We start from the raw sequence: 16,788 nt of genomic DNA, 5'->3' as shown, positions 1-16,788 counted from the left end.
CAGTAGGTGCCTTTATATTGAGGAAGGCCATAAATGATCCATAAAAGGGTTTATCAGTGATATATCCATACACACACATGTGTTGGGTCCACTGCTCAGCAATGTCTTGCTATTCAAGAAATCATCAAACCAGCAAAACTTGATCTATGCCAGGCTGGCCTTAACAGGTGAAGTCACCTTCATTGCTCTTCAGAAACGGCGATCCATATGCAGCTTCAGTGAGCTGATCTCTTAGGAAAGTCTGATACCAACTGATTTATTTTATCTGCCAAGGATGCATCTTCTGCACAATTAACTTCGCCTTTGAGACTGGTCAAGATTAAGGGGAGGAAGGTGTAGAAAACAGCTGGTGAGTTTGCTGGAGGGATGTTCTAGTAGTGGTCTGAACTGGCACATTTCATAGTAATTAAAATTCAGTAATGATTCAGCAGTGATTCAGAGAGCACTGTGGATATTCTTGTGGAAATAGTATATTAAGTTGACTCCATGGGTGGGGAAATGTCCGCTTTGCTGTTTATGCCAAGGACTTGCATGGTGGAGCAGCGCCACAGAGCTGCCCTGCCAACAATTGGTGGCGCTGCAGCTTCTCTGGATGGCACTGGGGCAAGGCAGTGCAATGGTGAGGCTGGGGCTGCATGGGCACATCAGTGGAGCCAATCCAGTGTGTCCCACTCCAGCTCCATCCAACTAAACTGCAGTGATGCCAGAGTTGAGAGGGCAGTGCCGCAACACAGTCCCACCCCACGAGCCGTTACTACTGAGAACAACCTCTAGCCATGGAGATTTTAAGAGAGAGTGTAAGTAGATAAAACTGTTGATTGGTATACCCCATGCTGCAGGTGCCAGTTGCTCATCCAGAAAGAGTATCGCCAAGCTGCAAACTTGCATTTTGAGAACTGCAACAGGGCAGGCAAACACTTGCCATCACTACCTCTGCTGCATTCGTATCTTGTTTCAGTTTATTCCAGCAGAGTCTTGTATAAAGACACACAGGGCTCATCCAGACTGCCTTTTGTGCTGTATTTCTAGGCATAGGTCCAGATTTTCCACAGGCTGCCATTTGCTCTGATTAAGCACCGGTGTAAGGAGGAGGGGAACCTCTGACAACTGGGAACACAGGTTTTCCAGGGGAAAGCACCGGGACAAAAGCAACAACAACATAGAGCTTTAAAAACACACACCTATGCCTGGAAAGCTCAGTGCAAAAAAGTCTGGACGAGCCCTTAAGTGGACTTAGCCCATTAAGGTCACAACCCAAACACCCAATCCACCACACTGTGGAAGTATTGGATAGGGCAGAGGTCTCCCAGCCCTGATCATCTCTACTGACTTCTGCTATGTAGCAAGAGTAGCACCACTCTGCTGGCCTGAAGCTCCTGTTCCACCTGCCAATAATGCAAGCTGTCCATCAGTGGGTTTCCTGCAGACAGCTCTGAAATGGGATACCATGAGGGGTCACTCAAAACATACCTTGTTTGAGGATTCCGTTTGTTTGGTTGCAAAATAGAGCCTGCCATTTATTATCTGGCTTCTGGCATTTGGCAAAGGTTGTCCACTCCACTGTTATGCCCTCTAAAGGGCTGCAGAAGGCAGAGGATGGCAACGTGAAAAGTTCGTGAAGAGCCGGACATATCAAGGCAAATACAGGAAACTGAATATGTACACCCAGTAATAATTATTCCAATTAAAGATTGCAAATGGGACCTGCTAAAAATAGGGAGCTGGCTGGGCCAAGTTAGCCAGCCACCAGCAATCTAGCCAATATGGCTCACCTATTTGACACATTCCTGTGAACAACTTAGTGGCTACTGTAGTGAGGATGTCTGATCAGGAATTGGTACTTTATCCTGTCGCATCTGTAGTATCAATCCTATAGTCTTCTCTGTATGTATATTTTTTTCCTTTAATACTTCATAGGGGTATTCCCTCTCACAGACACACAGACACACACTACAGATTTCAGCAGCAATTACACAAAGGATGCTAAGAGTAAGAATAGTTATGTTGTAAGACTCATGGCGTTGCTCTTTCTGTTAGATGAGCATTTATTATGCAGCACAGAAATTTACACACACACACACACACACTTCTGAGTAACATTATCATTTTAATGACAGATAGGGTAATTTGAAACATTTGGCTTTTTAAAAAGAATGAAGTGCCATAAAACTCAAGCGGCAGAACTAATCAATTTTGAATGATCAGATCATCATCAAACCAATGCAACAGAAATAATTAAAAAAAGGTTTCCTCCATTTGCAATAGGTACTTAAAATGGTTTTAAAAGAGTTCAGTGGGCACCATTTGCATGCTCAGTTAATCTCATATAGAAATTCATTCCTTGCAGATATGCTTACTTTGGCTTTTATAGACTATGTCTCGAAATACCCATGTAAATATCTACGTAGTGCAATAATCCAAAATTTATTTTGGGGCTCTTCAAAGCAATCCATTGCTAATTTTTCCAAGCTTTCTTGGGAAAAGCTCAGAGCTTTTTGGGAGAGCTTGTAAAGACCAAGCTTGTCCCTTGCCTTCTGTGATGATCTTCCTCTTCCTCAAAGCTTGCCGTGAAGCTTGGTTAAAATGAAGTTTTAACCAAGATATTAAAAACTTAATTAAATGGGGATGTTTTTGAAATGACAGTGTGGGAATGCTTTGGAGACTAAAAATGAAACCCCTTATGTCCCTTCATAGGAGAACTGGTCTATAGATTCCCCAAGGCCTCACTAAATGACCTTGAACAGACAGGAAGGATATTCTCATTGATTATATAGAAGATGTTCATGGTCTGTAGCTCTTGGTTTTGATTTCACAATATCTATAGGTAACAATAAGTTACAATCTGTAAATTCAAGAAGTCCAGCAGATAATTTGTCTTTAAGTTTATTGGGAAAATCAGTATTTATTAACTAGTCAGCAGAGATTTTTTTGCTGAAATCAAATGGATTAAGCATTTATTGAATAGGTTTGGCCCATTATTAACCACTATTTGTAGTTTAATTGGGTCTGGGATTTTGATAGCAGCCCAAATACCACAGAGACAAAGTCTGATAGCAGCCCTTAGTACCACAGGGACAAAATTTAGAATAAATTAATGAACTGAAGTTAGTGAATGTAATGTCAGATTTGGTGTCAAACTCCCCCTGAGCCCTATTCAATGGTGAGTTGAAAACACAGCTTGTAAAGACATTTCAGGAGGCTGGAACAACTCTAAGTGATAATTGCAAAAAGGGGGATAATAAACCTCTAGAGAGGGTTCATTATTGGGAAATCCAGCTAGAAAGTATTGAGGCTAGCCCTTCAACAGTCCATGTCTCCCTAAAACAAACCATGAGTCATAAGCTGAGGATATACCTTGTGGCTACAGTTCTTGGCTTGTTTTTTTAGAGTAAGTCAAGCTGCAAGCCTGATTTGGGGCATACGGCTAAGCTGAACAATGGCTTAGAGTGGCTCCTGGTAGTGCAGCAACAGCAGCAGCAGCAGGACTGGGAGAAGGGCAAAGTGGGTGTCATTTTTTCCTCTGTGTACCTGCACGCTTGCCCGTTCACCTTCAGCCATAGTTTGGCTTAGTGTTACATGCTAGCAAGTCTGTTACTTTGAATTCGAATATACAGTATATTAGGTGCAATTTGTGGACTCTAGGCAGGTTTTCTCATTGTAAAAGTTAAGGAAAAGATTGAGACACTGAGAGAGTTGACCTTACAATACATAGATACATTTTAAAGATTCTAGATAGGATCTCGGGTGCAGTCTTCCTTCTTTTATATAATGTGGTGGAAGACAGGAGTGGGAAAGTGGATCAACTCTTTGGCTCTAGTGGGTTTCCCCCCACTAAAAAGCATACTTTCCATGCTATTTTCATCTCTCAGGTGAAATGAGCCAGGTACCTCTATCTTTTCCAGTATATGTATATACCGGTAGTATGTGTGCTTATTTTGTGGTACAGTTTAGACATTAACATTACTGGGGGAAACTGCCGAAATATCCATGGTTTGTTTTTTAACAGAGGCATTGAGATAGAGTCCTTTCATATGTATGATTTTACATGCTGATATTCACTTTGCTGCATTCCTTCTGCAAAATAAAGAAGCACATTGTACCAGTATGAATAAGAGTTATTACTGTGAAATTCTTATTTAAGGGGGGAGGGCAGGGAGAAAAAGAGGCTTTTATTGCCTCTTTGCATTTTTTATTTGCTCTTGCCCTGGTCACGAGCTGGATCTTTTCTCTGCTACAGGCTCATTATTCATCCATTTAATATTTGTAAACTCAGCTTGGAGCTTCGATGACCAGAACTGACCTACTGGAATTTTTCTCCTATTCATCTGATTTTCCACAGCAATTACACCGTCGGTATCTGTGTCTAGGCATACTGTAAAAACAATGTGCCCAACAGAATTATCAAGTGGAATTAGATTGCTATGACTTTGCATTTGATAACACAATTGTGCTTTTGCATAATTCTCCCTGATTAGTGAAACGAGAGGAAACTATCAATCTGGCAGATGAGTTTCCGTCTGCTGGCTCTTTTGGGGGGCAGGGGATAGGAGAAATATATCAAGTGAGATCACTTGAAAGAATCATGCCTTTTAGCTACTGAATTGCTAAGCAGTCCATAAATCCAAAGCTGTCGAGGTGGAATGGTTTCAACTGCTACCTACCACTGATATTTTAAAACATAGAAAGGGACACAGTAAACATTATATATAACTATTCTAAGCAAATAGGAGGAATGTGCATTTGGAGGTGATATTCTTTAGACTTTCTGTTTCCTCAATCCACATTTGCTAGAGATTTCTGCTCTTACTTGATCTGCCACTTATTTTCTATTCTAAATTATCTGGTTTCCACCTTTTAAAATGCATATTTTTATTAATATATTGTGACTTGGTATTAAAGAGATCCACTGTCTTAAGAGATGGCATTGCTGCCTGGATCATGTTTTAAAAAGAGCTTCAGGACCACTATTGCCTAACAGTATCTAAGTGCAGTCTTGGCTGGAAAAGAGGTTGTGTTTTCAGTAGGCTCACGTAAAGCGTAGCTACTCCATTTGCCCAAGACTCTAGAGTTGTCATCTTATATGGACGCATAACAGAAGAGGCAGGCAGCACACTGAAAGCAAACACGTGTAGTGTGGCATTTACTTTATCAGTAGGGAGCTAGGGCACAGTGAACAGTGGCTTGGTATGTTAGATTTCTGGGGGAAAGTAGTAAAAAGTTGTCCATGGACTGCTTCAAGAAGCATCGCGAGCAATACTGAAGGTAACTGAAAAATATTTCCAATTTTAAAACCTTTTAAGAGCAAAGGGAGGTGGAAGAGGCCATGGACTGGAAAAGCAGCAGGACACCGCATGCCAAGGTGGCTGGTGTACAGTCTACAGATGCTGCTCCTAAGACAGTTTGTAGGAGATGGGGTGATGACTCAGGATGCCTGAATTGGGAGGATGGGGCTCCCAGCCTTTAGGCAGGTAAACCATGTTTCCTTTAGCAGGCAAAGCCCAATGCACACAACCAAACTGCACATGTTGGGAAAGTGTGGGATGAGTGAATCCATTCCCAGACATCTAAACTACTAGACTGCTCTCATATGGCCCCAGCTTGCAGCTCAGTATGCATTTAGCAGATCATCACAAGGAGATCAAAGTGGAGGTGGGGTTGGAAGCCAGCTGTGTGTTTCTTTACAGATCCATTCCACCCAGCTTCTTAACATACCAATTTAATTGTGTGAATGTGTGCTAATTCAGTAGGTGTTCATGGGTGAGGGAAGGGACAAGGGAGATTGCGCTGCTTTTTTACTGAGTGGCAGAACATGGGAAGGGGTGTGCATGTGCTTGTGAGATGTCCAGTGCCACTAGGCTGAGAGATAGTGCCAGCATCATGCAGATGCCATAAAAAGGGGCACAGGGCATTTCCAGTGAAAATGTTCAAGGTGCCACATGCACTGTGCATTCTTATTGACCTCTTTCTTCTTCAGCCACCTTCCCATAATTGCACAGGGACATCTCCCTCCTTTAGCGTAAGATATGGAACCAGGGCTCCTATATCTTACTCCCTGAACCACCAGTGATCTGTTTTCTGCTGCATACCTGGCCAAGTGAGCTTGGTGCTACCTAGGCTGCACTACCACCTTGCCTGAACACTCAGTCAGCTGACACCAGGGGCCAATCCATGTTCACTAATAATAAAACAGAGCTTGCTGATCAATCTGATAAACTCATTTCTGGTGTGAGTTCAGTGCCTAAGCCTCTCCTCCATGTCTTTGATCTCTTACCTTGGATCAGGCATCCCCAAACTTCGACCCTCCAGATGTTTTGGACTACAATTCCCATTTCCCTGACCACTGGTCCTGTTAGCTAGGGATCATGGGAGTTGTAGACCAAAACATCTGGATGGCCGCAGTTTGGGGATGCCTGCCTTGGATCTTCATGAACCCTCCATCCCTCACCATTGGATCCATTGGATCATATGTGAAATTCTGTCCCAGTTGCGTAGGCAGCCAACTCCCTTCTCCTTTTGTCTGACTCTTGATACCTGCTGGAACCTGAGCCTTGCTGAAGCCTAACATTTAGCCATTCCACCTCTTCTTCTGCCCCACACAACAGCAATTTCTCTCATTCTCTTTCAGCAGCCGGCTGCCTGCACAGTGTTATGTCATGCACACTTTTTTAAAAAAGCAACCCTATTATTCTCTAAGGTTCATTTGGGTCTTCTTTTATACTTACATTAAAGGAGTTTCTTGCAGTGATTACTGTTTTAATTATGTTAAAAACTAATAGAAACAAATGCTAGCTCTTCCTATTTCCATTGCTGGCAGCACCTTTGTACTTTCCTTTCTTGATGGTCTGAACTGCCGGGCTCAGAGATTAGCCTGTGCTGCTGAACATCTGTGTGGGAAGGCTTCAGAGATGTCAAAGAGAAAAGGAACGCAAGAGGCTAAGGACATCAAACCAAAGGGAAAAGGGCCCTTTTGAAAATTCATGACAGTCGAGAGTTTTTCGTGAAAGCTTCTCTTCAAGAAATGTGAGGACTTTGGTTGATGTTTTTGAGAGGCTCTGAAACACTGCAGGGGGTCCAAGAAGAGAAGTACAATGCCTGAGCTGCGTAATTGCTTGCAGTATTTGGTGTGTGGAAAAAGGAATCTCAATGCAATATTCTATTTAATAGGGAAGAGCATAAATTCTGCCTGCCTTGAAGTGGAATGTGGGTCAGCAACAAAATGGTGGGGGCAGCCCATGGCTTCTGGATCATATACGGTGCAGGGTTCTGACAGGGGATTTTATCACCTCAGAATGCATTTGGATGATCACTTCCATGTTTCTTCCTAATGCATAAATTATTTGTGTGCAGTTATACTTGGTCTTAAGGGCGTTTTCAGTCCAGCAATCCCTCACATGCATTTTACAGATCTAAAAAGGACTCTACCGAATTCTGTTCTTCAATGCTGTTGTGCAGAGAGAGAGAGAATTTATTTGAACCTTCTCTTAGATATTTTATCAGAGACCAGCTCATTGCCTCAGCCTGTCTACAAATTAACTTGGGGGGGCGGGCGCAAAATGCATCTACTGCACTTTGTTTGGATTGATTAATCTAATCTAAATGATAGACCAATGTGGTTTAGAACCTGTGTCTGGAATTGAGCATTGTCCTGCGCAAGCCCTGCAGCCTGCCTGGTGGAACAGTCTCCTCCCCATGCTGTTCTGGGGGTTCTTCCAACACCCCATAGCCAATTTCAGGGGCACATGAGGGGCATGGAGAGAGAAAAGGCAGGGAAGGCCCTGTTGCAAAAGCAGAAACCCTCATGCACTGATGGGACTCATTAGCAGCCATCACTGGTTCAAGAAGTGAATTGATCTTTGTATATGTGCAGGACTTCTCAGAGATGCCCAGGTGAAATTGACATTTTGAGATTCCTATAAGGGTGTATCCAGGGGTTGGCCAGGTTGGCCCCCACCAAGAGCACAGGTCTGAGGGGAGGCATGAAAATCACACCTCTCCATTCTGGCTCAGAGTGGCTAGTAGCCCGTCTGCTCCCCTGGCCACTCCACCACTGCTCTGGACAGCCAGGCAAGGCACGCTAGCTTCTTGGGGCACCTAGACCCCCCCCCACAGCTGGCCAAGGGTGCAAGGGATGGGTGATGGTGCTAATACAGTTTCTTGCCAACAGCACAAGGAAGCCTAGGTATGCCACATCTCTGTAATAAAAATTAAAAACGGGGAGTCAAACATAAGAGCAAAATAAGGTGCCCACCCCATTCAAAAACCAAAAGCGGCTTCCTTGCTTGAAAGTGTCAGTTTGGTCCGATGTGTATAAGAACAAGTTGCAAAACTTATCAAATAGCCCAAATGAACAAGGCCCCGTGTCAAATGGCCTGCTTCCATTCGTCCATGCATGACTGCAATTATCATAAATGTCTAAAACACTTCCCTACTCGGGGAGCCTTGTAATACTATTCTGTATGTTGATTATATGGTGTTAACCACCATTGTTACACCATTTCCAGTAAAATTTATTCCTAGAAAAGCTAGGGAACAACCTTTGAACAGAAGATGTGAAATTTTAGGGGGAGGGATTTTACCAGGCAGTATTATTGCATACCTGGGTTAAGTTTGTTATAAAAACTATGTTCACCTTAATGCGGTGGGTAACACACACACACACACACACACACACACACACACACACACGTTCATGAATGCACACAATAATGACTGTGATATCAAAAGACAGAACCATTTGAACCAGTTCTCAGGTACAAAGACAAATATAGCATAGCATGAGTACGTGGAACAATCACAGCTTTTAACTGCAAATGAAGTGCAGGACAAGGCCACTTGCATACATTTGGCAGGCAAAAACTATGACTCGTGGGCATAATGAGCATTTTATCCTCATTAATCAGTTTCTAAGTTAAGGAATGAAGAGGTGGCTATGCACTTGGCTTTCCCCTCTGTAATATTCACCAAACTTTGTCAGTGAGCCATGCCCACCTTGCCCTTGAATAACCAGGGGGAACATGGACTGAATGTGCAAGTTGATTCAGAGCAAGGAAGCCAGAGCTGTGCCGGTTTTCCCACTTCCCCTTTAAATTGCATCTCCGCAGACTGTATTGCAAAAGGCCAAGTCGTGTCAAAAAACAGCAAAATATTGCTATCCTTCTTTTCTTTGCAGTTTTTATTTTATTAGCTGTGGGTGAATAGCTGCATGTGCTCTGGTGTTGGGGCAGTTCAGTGTGCCAGGAGCATGCTCTGTAGTGCAGTGGTAATTGAAAAGCTCAACAGGACTCCTGCTGGCTGGTCTGTCAAGAGCCACTAAGCACATTCATTAAAGCGAACAACGCTCCCTCTTCTGCTCGGTTTCACCACCTTTCCTGTGTGCTTGGCAACTGTGGCTGCAGTTTGAAAAGGGCATATTGGAAGACTCAATCTATCAACCAAGCTCAGGTGGCTGTTTCCATGTAAACACAAGCTATGCACTCCTTTCCCCCTCCCACAGCCCACAGCCCCAATATATTCCAATCTGCTTTTAACACCATCTCTCCCTTTATTTCTTTCTGATCTAGAAATGAACTGATCTATAAACAGAAGACTAGATATGCATTATTTTATTGGCCCATGAGGTGATTGGATCCTCCTTTGTCCTGAACCCCTGGCCTACTGGCAGCAAGTTGGTATGCCAAGTCCGGGGGTCAAGCCACCCAAGCAAAGAGCACAGTCCAAAATCCAAAGGTCAGGAAACACAGTCCAGGGTCAACCCGTGTAGCCAAGTCTGAAGTCCAGCAGTCAGGATACAGTCGAGAATCAAACCCGAAGCGCAGTCCCATTGAGGTCCAGAAACAACCAAGCCGAGGTCCATCAACATGGGCAGTTGAGCAGACAGAGCACCTCAGCTCTACTTCCCTTGTATACTTTGCATGCTGATTGCAGCACCTGGGCTTGATAAGCCATGTGACCCTCACCTGCTCCCAGCCTACTCCAGCTGAGGAATCACACACCTCCTCTCAGAGCTAGCGAGCCCCACCTGGCCAGCTAGGGAGCTGAGCTGTGGGCCCTTGCCTGCCTCAGCCTCCTAGAGCACCATTACCACTGCTCCCTACACTTCAGAGCCCACCATGTTCATGGAGACGGGGGGCCCCTCTGGCTCTGGATCCTGCTGCTCTGGTTTCTGTATATTGACCTCCATCACCTCGCTATCCTCCGTCACCCTGTGAGTACTTCCATCCCCATCCCCTGCTTGCTCTGGTGTGCCCCCGCCCCAACTACACCCCTCACCCGGATCCTCTTCAAATCTTTTATTTATATTTATTTGTATGTGCACACGCAGACAATCATCATTATCTCATATTAAGGAGAGGGGGGTTCAAATATTCAGGCAGCTTACTGGGTGACCTTGGACCAGGAATTCTGTATGAGCCTATCCTATCTGACATGGTTGTTGTACGGGTAAAATGGAGGCAGGCTATACATGCTTCTGTGGAATCCCAGGGGGGGGGGCTGGCTTATGTTTGCTACAGCTTTCATTTCCTTCAGTGTTTTCAAAGGGACCCTGAGGATCATCTAGTCCACGCATCCCCAAACTGCGGCCCTCCAGATGTTTTGGCCTACAACCAGTAGCTAACAGGACCAGTGGTCAGGGATGATGGGAAATGTAGCCCAAAATATCTGGAGGGCCGAAGTTTGGGGGTGCCTGGTCTAGTCCAACCCCCTGCAATGCAGGAATATGCAGCTGAACCTGAAACCTAACCAAGTGAGCTATCCAGGCTCTGACTTTTTCAGTTTGCAGAAGTGGTTGTACACAAAAGGGGAAAAGATTTGGAGGGAAAGTTGCAGCAAGCTGCATATCTACAGAGGAAATGCTGTATAAGTCTTGGAATTAAAACACACAAAAAACAGCAGGTGACGAAAGTGATGGTCCAGATCTACAAGAGCACACTTAATAATCAACAGTGTGTTTTCTCAGACTGCTGCTGCTATTTTCTTTGAACCTTGAGGGTGTGGAGAGATCACATAGGTATATAGCAGTGGTGGCGAACCTATGGCTCATGTTCCAGAGAGGGCACTCAGAGCCCTCTCTGTGGGCATGCGTGCCGTCGCTCCAGCAGAGCCGTAGCTTGCATGCGACGTCCAAAGCCTGCGGCACCAGAGCCATAGCTTCTGTGCTGGGGGTAGGAGAGGAGGAGTGGAAGGCTCGTGCGTACGCGCCCAAGCCTGCGGCACCGGGACCTGGTGAGCGAGTGGCTGAACAGGCATTGACCTTTGATGTGCCAGGGCCTCCCGCCAGTCTGTTTTTCCTACTTGGGAGTAAGCCGCCTTGAGTTCAGCAGGGCTTAACTCCCAGGTCAGTAAGCATATAAAGATAGCAACCTAAGAAGGGGCTGCTGGGTTTACATGTTCGCTGGGCTTTCCTGTGTAAGCCAACAGAGAAATTCATTCCGTGGAGGCTGCGATCAAACAGCAGCCAAAGAAATGGCAATAATAATAATAATAATAATAATAATAATAATAATAATAATAATAAAGAATATTTATACCCCGCCCATCTGGCTGCAATTATTTTTTTATTTATATTTATTTGTATGTGCACACGCAGACAATCATCATTATCTCATATTAAGGAGAGGGTGGCTCTTAGTACAGCCCTCCAGTGTACACTAGTGACCAAAACTGTGGAACCTTCTGGAAAAAAATGTGTTTCCAAGGTTTGATGGCTCATAACACCACTTTGTTTTGGAGTAATACTGGTGCTTTCCCCCCTTGTAGGGCGCAGAGGAAAGCATACCCCTAAACATTTTGTGAATTTAATGGGAGAAGAAATTCACTGTATTTATTTTTCCCGGTTTGAACAGTATTTATTTCCCCCTGGTGGTGATTTTCTTGAGTCAAAATGAGAGTGCCCCTAAAAAATTTTTAGGAAAAAAGCCCTGAGTTATACCATCAAATTATATATCAATGGAAAGATAATTTAATTAAGAATGAAATACAATAACTTATTATTTATTACAACAGCAGTCATAAAGAAGAAACGTGAAACACACAGAAAAAATGAGGTATATAAGTTAAATTGCCGTGTTGAGGCACTTGCGATAAATAAGTGGGTTAGGGGGTTGCAGTTTGGGCACTCGGTCTCTAAAAAGGTTTGCCATCACTGGTATATAGGAACCAGAAGCTGCCTTATATTGAGTCAAAACATTGCTCCAAGTAGCTCATAATTGTCTCTGCACTGCTCTCCACGGTTTCAGACAAGAGTGCCCCTCAATCCTACCTGGAGATGCCAGGGATTAAACCGGGGACCTTGTGGATGCAAAGCCCTTACCCATGAGTCTTTCCCGTCTGATCATTTCCCTCCCCTTCACCTGGGTAACAGTTGGTTGGATACCATCAGACAAATTGGTGACAGCAATAAGCCCGTTCACGTATTTTGTTGAGTTCTATGATTATAGTATTTCTGATGTGGAGGACTTGCAGAGGGAAACAGCAAGCAACAAAAGACAGGGGAAGAAATGACACTAGGGTTGAATGTGTGAGTTTAGAAGGAAGGAGAACGCCTGGGGGAAGCAGAGGCTTGTAATTAGATTGCAAGTTTATCTTTATGCAGGAAGGTGTCTCCTCTCACTTCATAGGAATGGCCCAATAAGGCAAAGGCACAGGAAGCGTGAAATTGTAAGCCTACCATGATAATAGTCCTTGATGAATATTCTGTCTGCGAAAATATCAATCCCCAGGCAGCACTGGCCGGTTATTCCTACTGTTGACGGCATAAGGCAATGCCTTCTAGAAAGAGAAGGAGAGGGGGAGGAAGAGACATAGAAGAGGAAGGCTTAGCACCTAGAGCTCCATTTGAAGTTGGTGCTCACTATCGTCACAGCATTCACACACACCTGGCATAGCTGCCAAGTTTTCCCTTTTCTCACGAGGAAGCCTATTCAGCATAAGGGAATTTCCCTTAAAAAAAGGGAGAACTTGGCAGCTATGGACCCGGTGCTGCCCAGATATTCTGTCTAGACAGGTGATGTTTTAATAAAATGGTTCTGTTGAGCGCGACAGGAGAGGGTATCAGCTGCTGTACCCTGAGCCACATAGGCTTGCTGAGTTCATGACTGCACAGGAATAAATTGGGCTCGCTCTACTCATGTTAATGGGGTCAAGATAAAGCTCAATAGGAGCTTGATCAATGGCATCTGATGGCATTCAGATCAATGTCTGCATCTATTGCCACATGGTTAAAAAATGAATGCACTCTCACATGTTATTCCAACGTGTAAAAATACATTTAGATGTGGGTTAAACGTGACATCACATAAAACCAGGGAGTTTCAAGAGAAGGCCCACGAACCCAGTGAGATTTGAGAAGCAGCTTTGAAGTTCACTGGGCTTCTCTCTTTCTCTGTTGTCCTTCTCACACTGCATTTACATCACTCAGTTTTAAAATGTAGGGTACAGGATTTCAGAGGAAAATACTACTACATAGCACAGAAAAGCCACACAGAGCCAATAAGTGTTATGTATAAAACAGAAAAAGGAAACACAAATTGGATGACTGGGCCAAAGTCGCACAGCAGATAGTGTGAGCAGATTCATCCATGCAGAGCAGTACATTCACCTTGCGATTCCTTCCTTTCTGCCACCTCTGCTTTTTACACTGCAGTGGTTTGAGAGGACTACTTTTGAATGCTGAAAGCGAGTCTCTATAAAGTACAAGGACAAAGCATTTCTGACTAAGCATTTGTTTCAATACAGCCCCCCCTCAAGGAACCTGTTTTAAAAACTCAGATGAAAAGTAGTAAAACAGCTAAAGCTTGTACATAAATGACCTTTCAAAATTCTCCATCCTATGTGGAGCAGGGCGGGATGGGGTGGGGGAAGGAATTTCAACAAATTTCGCCTGGGGAACATTTCCCCCTGCTGCAACATTTTTGTGAGGGTGGGGTGCCAGTATCAGTATCTTTCATTCCACCACCACCACCACCCACAGTTTTTGGAAGGGTGTGCCTGCTGCTATGAGTAGCAGTAGAAGCAACTGTGATAGCAGTCTTTTTGAATCTTCCACAGTGTGTCCTGGACCTAAGATGGGGTGAGGTTGTGGGAAAATAGCTACTATAAAAAATAAAAGAATTTGTGAAGTAGGTTTTATGTACTAGGAAGTGAGGGAGAAAAGGGGACCCTCACAATTTCTCAGGAAAAATGTCTTCTGGGTAATTCCAGCAGTTATCCTGATGCGATTCCCTCTTTCTTTCCTGGGATGCTTTCAATTTGGGGTTAATTGCTGCCTGAAGAAATGCAATTCTGATAGGCACAAAGAGGAAGGCCATATCCCCTTGCTTTCTGAACCACACCCACCACTGAACCGTGGCAGAAAGCGAATTTTACAGTGCAAAAGAGGATTAGTGCTCCATTAACTTTGGAAGGAGGAAAAATCCTCACCAGATGAGAAGAAAGGGGTTGGGAACTGCATGTGGAGGCATGTGATCACTTGCATGCCATCTGCATGGAAGCAGTATTTTGTGCTTCATCACTACACACACACACACACACACACACACACACACACACGAAAGATTGGCATTTTCATTCCCCCTTCTGAAAACACAAAATAATTTAAATTGTTAGTTGGTTTATTTTATTTGACAGCCTGTGTAGGGTCTTGATTTGGTTTGTTACACTGAATTACCCTTTCATAATGGGCATATAGAATACCAGATAACTGCCCCCAGGTTACTCTTGTAATTGAATAAGGAATATATTTAAGGAGCTGTCTGTGTTGGTTAAGAATGCCGTGATTGTACTAGTTAAGAGAAGGGTGGCTTAAGTAGAAACCTAATAGTAAAAGAGCCATGTGCTAAGTTTTAATTGATATCTTAAAAGCATCCATTTACTTGTGACCATCATTGACTAGATGGGTCTGAGATCCATTTCGCACGTTCTCTCCAGTGCAGTTTCAGAATGGAAGGGAATAAAGTGTAATGGGTGGATGGGGTCTTAAAAATCAGGGCACATAAAGAAGAAAATTGCTGATCATGGTATTTTCCTGATGCAGATAAGAAGACATCACCCTACCATTCACACATCACGGTTTGCAGGGCAAGGTCTAGTTCCATAGCTGCCAAGTTATCCCTTTTTTATGCTGAATAGGCTTCCTCGCGAGAAAAGGGAAAAATTGGCAGCTATGGTCTAGTTCCACTCACCCACATGCACATTTTGTTGTAAAAATGTGATACTCCTACCCTGCCAGTTTTAGATGTGAATAGATGCATGGATGAACTACCATTGCTGCTCCCATTGCATCCCATTTGTGAGCTTTGATACCTTCCCCATCCCCCAAAAAAGTTTGTCCTGGAGAACATTATTGGCTTTAAGAAGTTACCTCTTTCTGCATAGCTCCATCCCTTCCCTACCCTAGGATGCATTTCCTAGTGTGATGCTAGAGTGGACTAGGCCTTCGTTTATGAAGTCTTGGATATATTTTAGATTATCTGATCACCACAACTGGAAGATGGTACCAATTATACACTCCCAGCTACAACAAATGGATGATGGTTTTGACCATCAGGCTTATTGGTTGGTTGCTTGTTAAATATTACCCTGGCCCCATAAAGACCAGGAAACACCATCTAATCCTGACTACACACTTTATAATAATAATTTGTTCTTTATACCCCGTCCATCTGGCTGGGTTTCCCCAGCCATTCTGGACGTCTCCCAACAGAATTAATGATAATAATTAAAAACAATAAAACATTAGACATTAAAAACTTCCCTAAATAGGGCTGCCTTTAGATGTTTTCTAAAAGTCAGATAGTTGTTTATTTCCTTGATATCTGATGGGAGGGCATTCCACAGGGTGGGCGCCACTACTGAGAAGGCCCTCTGCCTGGTTCCCTGTAACCTCACTTCTCGCAGTGAGAGAACTGCCAGAAGACCCTCAGAGCTGGACCTCAGTGTCCAGTGTCCTTTGCACCTGTTGGACTCTTTAGATTTTCTGTTCCCAGTAATATGCCCTCCCTTGTAGAATTCTGATTATTCTCATGCAGAGTAAATGCAAGCCATATTGACAAAGATGCCAATATAAACTCTAGTTGTGGACTGGCTCATTTACCACTGTGTTTACTGCGGTTGAGCCAATTTGTCCACCCTACTCATTGATTGATTGCTTCTTTCTAATTGTGGGAAACTCTGGGTTTTGTTTTTTTGAGTGAACATTTGGCCACAGCAGTAAGAAAACCAATTAATACACACCTTTCCCACATAACTTCACATGGCTAAGTGAAATCTTATGCCGAAGCCCTTAATTTTGATGTTTGCTTGTTTCTAGGGAAATCTGATATGACCATAGAACCCTTTAGCTTCTGAAAACCATCACGTTTCTCTTGACAGCCTCAATGGCTGCTTGCTCCCTGCAGTCTCTGGGCAAAATGCTAGGCCATGTCCCCAGATGGCTGCGCCAAGTCCTTCAACAGCAAACGATGCATCATTGAATATGTCAGGCTGAATTAGAAAGCAGGCTCATCACATTAATCTCAGACTCTGAGCTGGCAGTTCCTATGTTCTAGTGTCATTTGATCCTGGCTGTCATATCCCCGTCTCCACCTCCACAGCCATGGGAAATCTCCCCAGGCAGCATACAGACAATAATGCACAGTAATGAAATTGCTGGAGGAAATACTGTGTTGGCATTGGCCACCATTGGCTGACACCTTTCTGTTACGTTAAAGTTGCCTTATATAGTTGAAGGTATCTGTTCATCGACTGGATGTATACTTAAGAAGCATTGGAGTGGGGAAACCTATGCCATGT

At 43.8% G+C, this 16,788-nt stretch overlaps 1 protein-coding gene across 2 annotated transcripts in view; it reads left to right on the top strand.

The window, feature by feature from the left end:
- PPP2R2B (protein phosphatase 2 regulatory subunit Bbeta) overlaps positions 1–16,788 on the top strand; it is a 232,005-nt gene that overhangs the window by 173,212 nt on the left and 42,005 nt on the right. The window lies entirely within an intron of this gene.

This window comes from Zootoca vivipara, chromosome 2, assembly GCF_963506605.1.
Source record: "Zootoca vivipara chromosome 2, rZooViv1.1, whole genome shotgun sequence".
Classification (NCBI taxonomy): Eukaryota; Metazoa; Chordata; class Lepidosauria; order Squamata; family Lacertidae; genus Zootoca; species Zootoca vivipara.
This window is presented reverse-complemented; position numbering and strand designations above follow the sequence as displayed.